This window comes from Papilio machaon, chromosome 23 (assembly GCF_912999745.1).
Source record: "Papilio machaon chromosome 23, ilPapMach1.1, whole genome shotgun sequence".
NCBI lineage: Eukaryota > Metazoa > Arthropoda > Insecta > Lepidoptera > Papilionidae > Papilio > Papilio machaon.
In genome coordinates, this window is record NC_060008.1 from 834,361 (window position 1) to 848,319 (window position 13,959).

A 13,959-nucleotide genomic window follows, 5' to 3' on the forward strand; every position below is an offset into this window, starting at 1 on the left:
GTGTTAGTTACACTGTTTAAAACTCAAGTTCGGTCGAACTGATTTAGCTGAAAATTGATGGGGAGGTAGCTTAGAACCAGGAATAGGACATAGGATAATTTTTACCCCGTTTTTTTTTTTTTTTTATTCCGCGCGGACGGAGTCGCGGATAAAAGCTAGTTATAAATAACTATTTCAATCGTTGTTGTTGCAGAAGTTAGTTTTTTGGTATTACACACCATGATTTTATTACCCAAAATAATGAGAGAATCTTTTTTAACACGTTTTATGTATTTGCAATTAGAACTCTTATCGTGGGTTTCTTACACCAAAATCCCCGTTAATATAAAATATATATTGCTATCTCTGTGTCAAAGATAATGACAGGGATGACGATATGTTTTTTTTTTTTTTTTAATTTATTAAGGCATTGGATATCGGTGTCCTTTAGCCTGATGACGATATGTATAATGCTTAGTTAAAGAATAATATTCGTTCTAGCTTTCTGATTTTCATTTCTCCTTTATGTTTGACACTGGCCACTTGTAAGTTGTCGTGAAACTGTTACGTCGTGTTCAACCAGTGGTATGTTTTGTTAACCTGCTGTTTCACCGGGTTACCTTTCTTAATTTTATGAAACCAATGGTTGATAACCTGTGGTAAGTTTTCGTTAACCTGTTGCACGTCACGCTAGTCGTACCCACGTGAGGCATGCTCGAGTGGGTCGGCAGGACGGCAATGTTTGATTCGCTCGGTGGTTGCCTTGCTTACTCACTGGTTGGATATGGTTGACGGCCTACTCCTCTCCGAATGGGTCAGTTAAATGTTAATGAAATAGTGAAATCAGCACGTGTTCTATTTGTGCAAGACAAAAGTTGGTTGGTTGGGTTTTTGAACAGAGGTTGACGATCTTAGCAAAACTCTTCACAGTTCCGAATGCTTGATATTAGTGGAACAAAGTGTTTTCTTCTGTTTCCTCAAATTGTATTAGGCCTATTTTCTTTGTGTTCCTTCAGCTTTGCTTACCGTGGATTACACTGAAAGACAAAATAACAATGTGGTTTTAGTCAGGTATTTTGCAATGGAAACTGACACATTCTTACCATTAGTAACATAGTATAAAACATTTATAAATTGTGTGTGTATGTAACGTATAAATTATTATTTTAGTTACTCATAAAAAAAATCAATTTTGAATGAACTTTTATTGTAAGTTAGCTGAAGTAAGAGGCAGTGACTTAGGCTAAACTTACTAATATTATAAACTAGCTTTTACCCGCGACTCCGTCCGCGCGGAATAAAAAAAATGCACACAAGATAAAAAAGTTCCTATGTCCATCTCCTAGTTCTAAGCTACCTCCCCATCAATTTTCCGACTTTGACAATTGACCGATCTTGAGTTATAAATAGTGTAACTAACACGACTTTCTTTTATATATAGATGCGAATGTTTAGATGGATGGATGTTTGTTTGAAGGTATGAACGTCTCAACAGATCTTGATGAAATTTGACATAGATGTCGAGCATAGTCTGGAAGAACACATAGGCTACTAATAAAGTTTTTTTATTTCCACACGGACAGAGTAACGGTCTTATATATATGTGGCGGCGTGGAATTCAAAGACAATATCATGAGCGACAGTTCATAACTAATATTTATAAATAGTAACAATTATATCTTCCAGCTCCAGCTCGTCCGCAAATTTATGCAATTTCTGGCAAATCAAATGTTATAAAGTAGCGTGGTAATTACTGCGCTGGCGGCCATTTTGTAATCGATTGTCAAATTACGCGGTCGGATTACAATGCTGTTTATAAAATGTGATGACAGTTTGACGTCACAATTAAATGGTGGATTAGAAGATTTACTGAAGGTTTTGTCATGTATGAAAAGAGAAACAAACCATTTAGAAGCTTATTACGAACATAATAATGACTAAATTTCAATGAAAATGGTTATTTAAATTGATTGAAAGATTAACAATTTTAATTACGAGTTAATTGCTTTTCCGTAAGCTGTATTTTTGTCACTCTTAAATCTAAACTAGCATTTAATAAACTATTTAAATAATGTAAAGATGTAATCGAAATTGACAAAAAATAAAGAAAAATTTAGGTCGACGAGAATTTCCTAGCTTTAAAACACTTCTAAGTCATGGCTCTGATCTACTCTAAATTAGATGACCCTAATATTATAACAAAAAGTACTGTAGCATCCCTGAAGTGACAAAAACCACGGAGGTCGGTTGACTAAGGCACTTTTTGTTGACGACAATTTGTCGACGAGGTTGTCAGAATCCGTCGGATTTGCGCAATGTCAATTTACTATTGCAATAACAAATACAATAATGGTTCACGGTTTTTATTACCAATGGTGTTGATATAAATAATCCTAATCAGTTTCGTCTAGTTAAGTAGAAATAAAAAATAAATCTAACTAATATTATAAATGCGAATATTTAGATGGATGGATGTTCGTTTGAAGGTATCTCCGGAAAGGCTGAACTGATCTTAATGAAATTAGGCACAGATGTAGAAAATAGCCTGGAAGAACACATTGGCTATTTATTATGTTTTTTTATTCTGCGCGGACGGAGTCGCGGGCGACAGCTAGTAATTTATAGAAATTATAAAAATGAAGTTATTTACGATGAAGGAAAATATGCAATCCTGCACATATCTGCAAACAAATTAAAAGATTTTGCCTTAAGCAACGTAATTTAGCGTAGGCTCCAAGATCCTTAGTGGAATCTATACTGACAACAAGTAAAGTAAACATATGAAATTTTTATCTTTCTTTTTTATCCTGACCATCAGACCAAATTCTAGACTACCTTTTTCTAATAAGGAAAGGATGGCAAGGTGTAAGGTCGACGGAGCAGATGATGTAACAAAAGGAAAAAACCTATTTTAGTATAGTGCTCTGACCAATAAAAGTAGAATCTGTAACATCTGTAACTCGATTTATTGCTGTAAGTTTACAACCAGATCCTTGATCTATGTGACAGGCGCACCTATATTTTTATTAAACTCTAAAATTGAATAGGAGACTAACAATGATATGATGTAATGTATGGATTAAAATAATCCGTGTATCAGTCCCATCAAAATTTGAATCATTCTGTGTGGCATAGACAATACGTTCCCAGCTCGAGGCTAGGCCAAGTTCGAAGCGGAAGGTCGCTCCGATTGTCTACGCTTGATTTTTTATCATCAAGTTTTTCATACAACATTGGGAACACTTCGTTTCGTTATTTTTACGTTGAAGTTTTCGTTGTAGTTACGTGTTGATTTTTTATTCACAAAACCACGTTTATTGTGCACAAAGATAAAAGATAAAAACATTCACGCCCGTGACCTAAAGTGGTGGATACAGATATAGGCAACAAGGTCTTTATAGTCGTCAATGCGAACTAAAATTATCGTATAATTTCCGTTAAAATTTACATTTTTATACGTAAATTGTCGAGTCCCATTAAAAATTCACCCATAAAAACTATAACCGTGTCACCCCCCCACCTAACAACATCCTTTCCTAAAGGAAATCCATTTTGCTCGCTCCCATTTCCCATGGATCCGACAATGGCACAGAGGCGCAGGCGCACAGACGCCGACGACAAAATGGCCGCCGCTGACGTCACTCCGGAAACGGCTCCGTTTTGAATTTGGAACGGTCGAGCGAGCAATGGCGGAACATCCGGCGCTCAAGACGTTACAGTGATCGCGCGCGCGGCAAAACATCGCGCCACGATGTTTATGCATTGATCAGTTATATTAACTAGATCGTTGGTAACATCTCAGACGTCTTTTCTCTTAAACACTTATAGCTGCTTTTACTCTGATGAAATTTTACAAAAACATACTTTAATAAATTTATACTTGCTTTATAAGACGTTTGAACTTCAACAAAGTAATCTAGACCCATGTCTGCTATTGCAGAGTCATAACAATTGGACAAACATTAAAAAACATTACATTTTAACAAACATTTGGACATATAATCAAATGTTTGTATTCTGTGAAGATTTATTACAGCGGCCGAGCTGGTAATGGCTCGGAATGGTAACCAGACCGCTAATAATTGCGGTGATTTAGTGATGTACTAATAGACTATCGATATATGCTACTAGCTTTTTTCTATTTATTCTATCAAAATAGTTGTATAAAGATGCATAGGAAGGGAAAAATATTCTTTTTCCGTGCTTCCCGTCCTCCGTCGGCAGCGGTCGTATCGCTGTTACGGCGAATTCAGGTTGCCGCTCGCTCGTTTGCCAGCATATGAAATAAAAAAAAAGTGACAAGTATATATTTTAAATAATACAAATGATGCAATGGAATTTCATTGTATATCAATCCTTGTGCATGATTGAGTTTTGATTTCTAACCAAATTTGACTCAAAAATAATTGTATGAAATATATTTTGTATGCGTTTATGAAACGATGTTAAAAGATATGAAGATTATCGATATAAAAATTATCGTATCCACGTTTGTCACAACACTATTCAATTCAAATAGCGGCTACTGTTTAAAATCAGAAAATCAATATTGCGTTTCGATTATGTTTTCTTACATATACTTTATCGATAGATTAAATTACTCAAATAGTGTACAAATTAGTATATGTTCGCAGAATTATTTTTCAATTTCCGTTTTAGGCTGAACATATACCTAAAGCTAGAAATTCGTTCCAAACTCTTATAATGGATTGAGATACAATCAAGTCATAAATCTGTATCTTGTATTTTATTATTTTTGGATAAAGTTGATACACTTTTAGTTACAAAGTTACCGCCATACTTCAGATTTCATAAATAAAGTAAGATGTACGTTTTACTATCTTCCTTACACTTTCTATAAAACATGAGATGGCGCCCTCTTGTGGCATTTTTATCACTATATTTAGTACACATTCAAGTTTGTATTCCGCTCTCGCTTCAGCGCCCTCTACCGCTAGTAATATGGACACTACGGAAGCGGTTGCGGTCGCTCCGGCCTGCCTGTAATGATCTCAGATTGAGATCCACCGCATAAAGTGTTGGATTACCCATCTTAAATTGTTTGTCTACATTTACACGAGATCTATTGTGTAGTGACACTATTGTAAACCTGATTAACTTTACCCCCCATACTTCGAGGTAGGATACGAATCAAGTGACACAATGTTGTGGTTGTTACAGAATAAAAACATCGTCCAAGTACGATGTGGCGGCCTTCAAGAGTAGAGTGAATAGGCATTTACAAAGCTAGCGCGTACCATCCTTAGACCTCATCATCACTTCATAGGGTGGGATCCTGGTCAAGCGCTAGCGCTAGCTTCAACAGTGAAACCCGACAGTTACATCTACTGAATTATATTAAAAAAAGGATAACTTAAATATAATGAAATAAAACGTTTCAATAGAAAGAGGAGAAGAAGGTATGATACCTTACTTTATAGTTGTTAAATGGCCACTTATAAAGTCACTAATATTTATATAAAGTATACACTAAGGAGGTGTTTAGCTAACAAACGATTCTGAGTATAGCTGTTAGTCTACTAACCTTAGTAATAGATAAAATATAATATCTACCAGACCATATTTTAATATAAAATTAAATTCAGGAAGATCAAAATGATTGCCGCCTTAATTTCGACAGTTTGAAAATTGCCCCGTTTTACAACACATGTTAGACATTTAAACGTAGTTTTTTTTTCTTACATTCTATTCAAATACGAGGGCACGTGTTACTATCTCCGAATTACAAGGGTGAAGTCATTTCCTGTGATGACAATGATACGGAAAGTGTTCTTTGAAAAAAAACGTCGTCTAATTACAATATGGCGGTTATGCAACGGTTTGGCGCCAAAATGTTCTATTTCGGTGCCAAATTTAATCAAGATCCGTTGAGTCGTTCCGGAGACACCTTTAAACAAATATACATCCATCCATCTAAACATTCGCATTTATAATATTTATTATATTTCGCATAATTTACTCTGATTTAGTAGTCAGATAGTAAAGGATTTAATTTCGATTTTTTAATTTTATAAAAATCACGATAAGTCCACGGCTCCGTCCGCGCGGCCTTATAATATAGGAACTTTTTATCATGTGTTTTTTTAATTCCGCGCAGACGGAGTCGCGGGTAAAAGCTAGTTTATAATATTTGATAAGATATTTTATCTATACAGAATTTATTTATGGTCAATAGATTTAAAAAAAAAAACTAATTTTAGTGACTCATAAACTTTAGATTCAACTTACGAGTATTTCAATTTGTATGAGGTAATATAAGTTGGATAAAGTAGACAATTGCGTACAAGTTTGTACTTTGATTGACAACAAATAGTTACTACTAAAGAAACCTTGGATAAGTTAAAATGACAGTTGAGTTTAAGAATTGACACTTAGTAAGCGTCATACAATTATGACCCTTATTTGTATGACGTTTAGGTAAATAGTATCGTTGCAGTGCATTATAATTATTTCTTGGTTGATGAAATTTTACAAATATACAATTACAGCCTAAAAAATATTCCATGTTCAATTTTAAACCGTATTACTTTGTTTATAAGGTGTATGTTAATTTTTAAAAAGTGTTTGTTAAAGTTGTTAATAACAGCTGATCGGAAGGGGAGGTAATTTTTTTCTCATCACAGGTTGAAGGGTCGATTGTAACGGAAAAACTTTTACCACCTGTCTTAAGGGTCAGAGAGAGTGATGACCTCTTTGATGAGGTAACGACTTAAGGCAGGCAAAGATGATCAGAATATAAAGTGCAATATTTCTAAACAAATTAAATCTAGAATCAAATGATACAGTAGTAAATTAATTAAACAAATAATGGTTACCTATAGCAATAATAATACCAGTAAACTTAATAAATTTCATGACTTTTCAAAACAAAATATTACAATATAATAAGTCTGAAATAAACCCGAAGAATGATTAAGAACATTACAAGAATTCGGACAAGCATGTGGCGAGACAACAGCATTTAAATGTCTTTTCACCATTTTTTGTGTATCTATTTTCTGATCTTCTACACAGTCATTAGTCTGTAGTCAAAATACAGATCCTTAAAGCACTAATTTTATTCTATATTCCTTAACAAAACTCATTTTCTATAATAAAGAAAGTTCATTCATAAACGTTAAAGGTTAACAAACCTAAACCGACCTGTGTTGACATTTCACATTGCCAGTGCAAAAAAAATCACGAAACGAACCACGTGGGGACGCCAGCTGTGCTCGGGGTTGCCATGAATTATAAAAAGTGGTCGCTTGTTGTTTATATTTTCCCGCTTTTATTTCGCGCCATTTCGTGCGTTCTCTTATCATTTATAATTAAATGTCGAGATAATTAGTATAATTAAAGTATTAAATATAGATTTTATTATTATATTACTTAATCAGGCGATATCTAACTAAATAGCAAAGATACGGTTAATAGAAGAGAATAAAACCTTTTTTAAACATAACAAAGTATTAAATTCAACAGAAATTTCAAAGGAATTTCAAAGGAATTTCAAAGGAAATTGAAATATTAACAAAGACTGAATTTATATAAAATTAAATACGTCCTTTTCAAAAATATTTAAATTTTTATTACGGCGCTTGATTTTTGAAATTGTACAACAGTTACTAGATGTTAACTTTTTCTAATTTTACTTATCTTACTAATATTATAAATGCGAATGTTTAGATGGATGGATATTTGTTTGAAGGTATCTTCGGAACGGCTCAACGGATCTCTATTAAATTTGGTGTATGTAGAACATAGTCTGGAAGAACACATAGACTACTTATTAAGTTCTTTTTAATTCCGCGAGTACGAAGTCGCGGGCGACAGCTAGTTAGTAATAAATAAAAGAATAACGATATCTTATGTAAGTAAAAATAAAATTTTACACAACTATTCTATTCTTATTTCGAAATAAGATCGTTAGAATTATCGAAGTTCAAAAATCTGTACAAATAAGACATCAATTGACGAAAACTGTAATGACTAAACCGCAACGATCATTGTCTATTGAAAAAAAAAAACAAAACAGCATAGATTATAAAAAATATCGAAGTCTAATAACTACGATTAAAGCTGTAATATTTTATCTGCAGTGCGTAGGGTTGGCGACGTTCGAAATTTGAATAAATTTAAATTAGGCGGGAACTCAGTAACGTATTTTGTATAACAGGTGGCATATTTATGTGGGAAATATAAACACTTTGCATATCTGTCATCAGCTATAATATTAATAGAATAATATAGTAATTACATGGAATATCACGTCAAATATTATTTATTGTAAAAAATAGTAATATTCACTTAAATTTTTGAAGACATATTGAAAAAAAAAAAACTTAAAATTATGAAAAAAAATAAACGTACTAACTACTAGAGACCGTTGGTGGCTAAGGGTTTTGGCACTTGACTTGTAATCTACCGGTACTGGGTTCGAATCCTGCCATGTACCAATGTGTTTTTGGATTTTCGATTTGAACGGATTTGAAAACATCGTGATGAAACTTCAAGATATATATAAAGTTAACCCGTGCTTTACCGGCGTGGTTGACTATGACCTTGTCACCCCTAACTTAGTGTAGGCTCTGACCCCCTCAGTGGGGACGTGTAGTGAGCTGATGATGATGAACTACCGGTACATTTGATAAAGAAAAACTTACTTTCAATTCAAAATATGATCATCAATTCCAAACATCTAACACGAACATCGTTTTACGAAGAATATATGACAAATGTCCGTTAATTACACTGTAGTATTATTTAATGCGCTAAGTGGCAACCCTGTGTAAGGCGGTGCGACAGCGGCGCGTGCGCAGGATTCCGTTACGTCAGGTGCCGCCCCGCAGGTGTAACGACCGGGCAGTCGCTCCCTTTAACAGCTCCCTCTAACCTGTACTGATAAGGAAACAATCCAACTTTGAATATGTATTCCTTAAGGACTCGGGAGTTACATTTTTTAGGCAGGGAAACAAACGGTTTATTATAACGAGTATAGATTGAGAGTTCTAGTAAATTTATGTGGCTCTAAAATTTGGATGTCTGTGACGTTTGTTTAAAAAAACTTTTTTAACTGTTGAAAACAAAAGAAACTTTCCGCATAAACAATAAGTATTTTCGGCTAATTTTTTTTCCGAATAATTTTAATAAATATACTTAATCAAAATAAGGAAGATTTTATTAAACAATCGAATCATAAATTCCTATAGTTCGTGCTAAGTATTACTAAGTAATTATTCCATCAATTGTCGGTTTTTTTTGTCCATTGTATTACAATCAGGCAATTAAAGAGAGGTGAATGAACTCTACACGCCGACTGATAAGCTATCTACAATGCAGGTAGTCTAGCAAGATTTGACATTCAAATTAAATATTTAATTGGTGACTAGCCTAATAGACAGCCATTTTTAGTTAAAAAAAAAATAAACCTGAAGTTACAATTTTATGTAATAGAATTACAGATGTGTTGCTTCAAGAGGTAAAGAATCTCCTTTCCGATTCATTGCATAGTTCGTCAAACCTCCTTCAATCCTTTTTCTTTTTAAAATACTCTTTTACAAAATTATAAATGTAATAAAAAACTGAAATGTATGCTTATAACAGTTAATAGCATAACGACTAAATGGTTCTTGGTGTAACACAAAGAAATAGACCACAGTCTGTAAAAGGGCAAAAGCTAAGTTTTATCCCTAAAAAATATACGGGACATATTTGACTTCGCTTTTCAAACATTTTTATCCAGGTAGGTAGACAAAGTCACGGCAAACAGCTAGTAAGCTAAAAAATTTAAAATTCGATCTTCTTTTATTTTAAAAATTGTAACAACGTAACTTCATGAACTTGATATTGAATTGTTATCAGGTACGGGTCGTAGCTGACATACAGAGCTGTGCGCTAATTCACACGCCCGCTCCCACGGCACTGTCGAGGCCGCACTATGTAACATTATGTCATAGTGTCGAAAGGAAAAAGTCTATCTTTACTTTCGATAGGCATTTGTACATCTTCGTACACAAAACTTAAACGGACGGCACAGCAGAATTTCACGTATAGTGAGGAGTAAAGGGACACGAACAAGCTTAACCTTAAGCCGACAATATGACGAGAATAATCTAAGAGGTTAATTCGTTTGGGATATTTTGTTTCAAAAAAGGGATGAATCATTTTATATCGCTTCAGAAAAGATCGTCTCCCTGTTCTTATCCCAATTACGTAAGGTCAGCGCACCAGTTTTGGGCCTCCCGATCGATGTTTATTCCGTTATTTTCGTCGTTACTCTCTTTTTTATCGTGTCTTCTTTAAGCAATCTATCCATCTCTCCCTAGACCTTCGAAACCGATACGATTTAGGGTCCTTCAAGAAGCGAGCATACCATTTCCTTAAAGGTTGGCAACGCATCTCCAGTTTCTCTGGTGTTACGGATGTTCATGAGTGTCGTTGACCACCTCGGTGTTCCCGACATTCGTTTGCCCCTTTCTCTTATAAAAATAAAATTACCGATATCCCTTTGTAAGAATAGTACGTTACGTTTTAGATCATTTAAGGTATTTAGAAAACGTTTTTACAGCCACTAATTTTCATAATGATGCTTATTTAAAAAAATATATATTATAAATATTATGAAAACATTTCTAGCTTTATTGTAAGAAGAATTTGAAGATTTTAGAAGAAAATTAATACGAAATTTGACTTGATTTACATGATTGTTATAACTAAAGTAATCAAACCCTTTAATCTAAATATCACTAAGGTTTAACAAAATTAACAAATTACCAAACAGAACTACTAGACCGTTTAACGACTTAGCTAAGCATGCGTGCTTTAAAATTTTCCCACTTAAAATCACTTTAGTATGCGCATTTAGTTAAACCACCCTACATTATGTTATCAATTGACATCACGCGATCATCGCGCCCCCTTGTGGACAAACGTCGGAATGTAAAGCGCAATTGTAATTTACATGTCAATTTTGTTAAGGGTTGAAATTACCAATTATAGTTTAAGGTGCGTTTTCCACTAATTTAAATGTTTTATTTCAATAGTTTTTTTTCTGTATATGTTGTTTATTTAGAAGCCTTATTATAGACTTCGACCGCGCGGGATTAAAAAAAAAACTACATCTACAACTACGTCTTTCATCAACATCCGTTGAGCAGTTCCGGAGATACCTTCAAACAAACATCCATCCATACATCAAACTTTCACATCTTTATAAAATTATAAATACGAAAGATAAATGGATGGAAGTTCGTTAGAAGGAATCTCCATAACGACTTAATGGATCTTGATGAAATTTGGCACAGATGTAGAACACAGTTTAAAAAAACACATAGGCTATTTAGTTTTTATCCCCGTTGATAGTTAGTTAATAATATTAGTAATATTGTATAGATCACTGTCGATTTTATTTGACCTGTGCATACGCATGGGGCAGGAGAAGGGAAATCTACCGTAAAATTGCTATTGTTTATAAACCTCCTCTTTTCCATCAACTCTCTGTCACGCACCGATAATCAAAGGGGGTTAGCGAAACTTGGGCATTTTATACAAATACGTTCCTAGAAAATTACTACCAAACATATCTATATATATAAAAGAAAGTCGTGTTAGTTACACTATTTATAACTCAAGAACGGCTGAATCGATTTGACTGAAAATTGGTGGGCAGGTAGGTTAGGACCAGGAAACGGACATAGGATAATTTTTACCCCGTTTTCTATTTTTTATTCCGCGCGGACGGAGTCGCGAGTAAGAGCTAGTTTATAATAATAGCTAGCTGTCGCTACGACTCCGTCCGCGTGCATTTAAAAAAACATAATATGTAGCCTATGTGTTCTTCCAAACTATGATCTACATATGTGCATAATTTCATCAAGATTCATTTAGCCGTTATTGAAATACCTTCAAACAAACATCCATCTAAACATTCGCATTTATAATATTAGTAAGATAAGTAGATTTGGTAATTGGTAACGATATAGAGTTGAATATTAATACATAAAATTTAAATCAAATGGTATTTTTTTTAGCCGAGGAAGTTGTGTTATAGCATTTTTTTTAATCATTCATTACGTCGTTATTTGCTTAATTTAATTTTATCTTATTTTTTTATTTTATTTGTGATGATACAAAAAATATGAACTTAAATAATTTTTCCTTTCAAACTCAAAAGTTCTAGACCAAGACTAGTTCAGTGTTAGTCGTTAATGAAATAAAAACAACTAAACCGGACAAGAACAGTACGTTATCTATCTAATAAGCATAAATCTACATACGAGAAAAAAATTCAGATTATTTTCCACTGCCGAGTGATTTACATAAGTCCTTGTACTTCGTACATTCATTTTAACTTCAAAATAAAATGATTCGATTTGTTCAGTTATTATTTTCTTTAGAACCTAGAGCTGGGCAATTTTTGGATAATTTTTTATATCAAAAGGTACCAAACGAGCAAACGGCCACTCGCTAGGCGACCGTTGCCCATAGACATCCGCAAATGCAGATGCGTTGCCTACCTTTAATCAACGGAGAAGCACAGAATGAGGATATTTCTCCTCCCTATGCGTCCCCTCTTCTGCCAAATCTACTTCCACTTCCCATCATTTTCTAATAAGAAATGGGTTTGGAAGAATACATTGGCTATTTCATTATCTATTTTTTTAATTATACGATAACGGAGTCGCAGACGACAGGTACTACATAAAGTTTTCTATGTTCTGGTAATTGTAAGATAAAAATCTCTAAAAAGTATTAACAGCCAGTATTAACTAAAAGTACAGTACATTTCAAAAACCGCTACATTTAGACGTCATACCTTTTAAATCGACATAAACAAGTAAGATCAGAATAGGAAGTGATTTTTAAATACGTTGTAAAGCATCTCGGAGTTCAAAAATTTATATTTCCATAAACTTTCTGTTGAAATTCGTACTTTTTTATTAATTTACAAAAATCATGAACGCGCACATCCTTTTAGAAACGTTACTTCAAAGAATAAAAGTGACTAAAACCCAATTCCTTGAAATATAACGTAATTTCAAACGCAAATTTCATGAGTTCATTGTTTTGTTGTAAAAAAAAATCGCAGTCCTTGAACAACACGGCTTATATCACATATATTTGATGACGGACACGTACAGACCTGTTTTAAAACAACCTACACAATACCTATAGTGATTAGGGTGACCATACAACACTGTCAGTAGGAATTATTTCATTTCAATTCTGTTTTGTGACATATTTTTTCATGTTACTATCAAATAGCATTCAGTAGATAATAATGAATGTTTGTTGAAAGCTTTTTTTATTATAAAATTTATAATGTTTCATATTTCTAAATAACACGAGCGAGTAAATAGCTGCTTGGTTTACCATATGTTTAATGACAGTATACGACAACAAATTAGAAGTAGTAATGGTCTTTAGTCCTTAGACTCTATGCTAATAGAAGAATAGAACGATATCTTGCCAAGAAACCGACTTGTTTATAACATATTCGTTACAGTAATTTAAACCGTAGATAAAGGTTCAAAATTATCAACAACATAATACTTGTTATGAATGAATTTTAGAAGACCCTTAGATGTAATTATAACCGGTTTTGTTTGTCCTTTGGTTCCTAAAATCATAGTCACTTTGTTAATAATTAAACGCGCCTTTGTCTAACATTTCGGCTAAGACAATAACGTGCATTTCAATGTCGCAGGTTTTTGTCCGCGTGAGACTCGGTCGCCATTTTGTCGACGGCCATCTTGGATTTCGATAACACGTGGCCTCAAATTAATTAGCGATATAGAATATAAATAAGAAATATAATTGTAGTTTTACGAGTTTTATTTTTTTTTATTAAAATTAACATTTAAAAAAACACTTTTAAATTTAAAAATATATTTAAAAAAGCATATAATAAAACTAGTCGATTGTAATCTTTAGTTCCACTAATTAAAGTTTGTCAGATTGCAATAAAAGAAGGAATTT

The 13,959-nt window shown here is 33.4% G+C and overlaps 1 protein-coding gene across 3 annotated transcripts in view; it reads left to right on the forward strand.

Moving 5' to 3' along the window:
* The window catches only part of LOC106707557 (paired box protein Pax-5), a 71,190-nt gene that overhangs the window by 4,940 nt on the left and 52,291 nt on the right, over nt 1–13,959 (forward strand). The gene's annotated exons all lie outside the window — the stretch shown is intronic.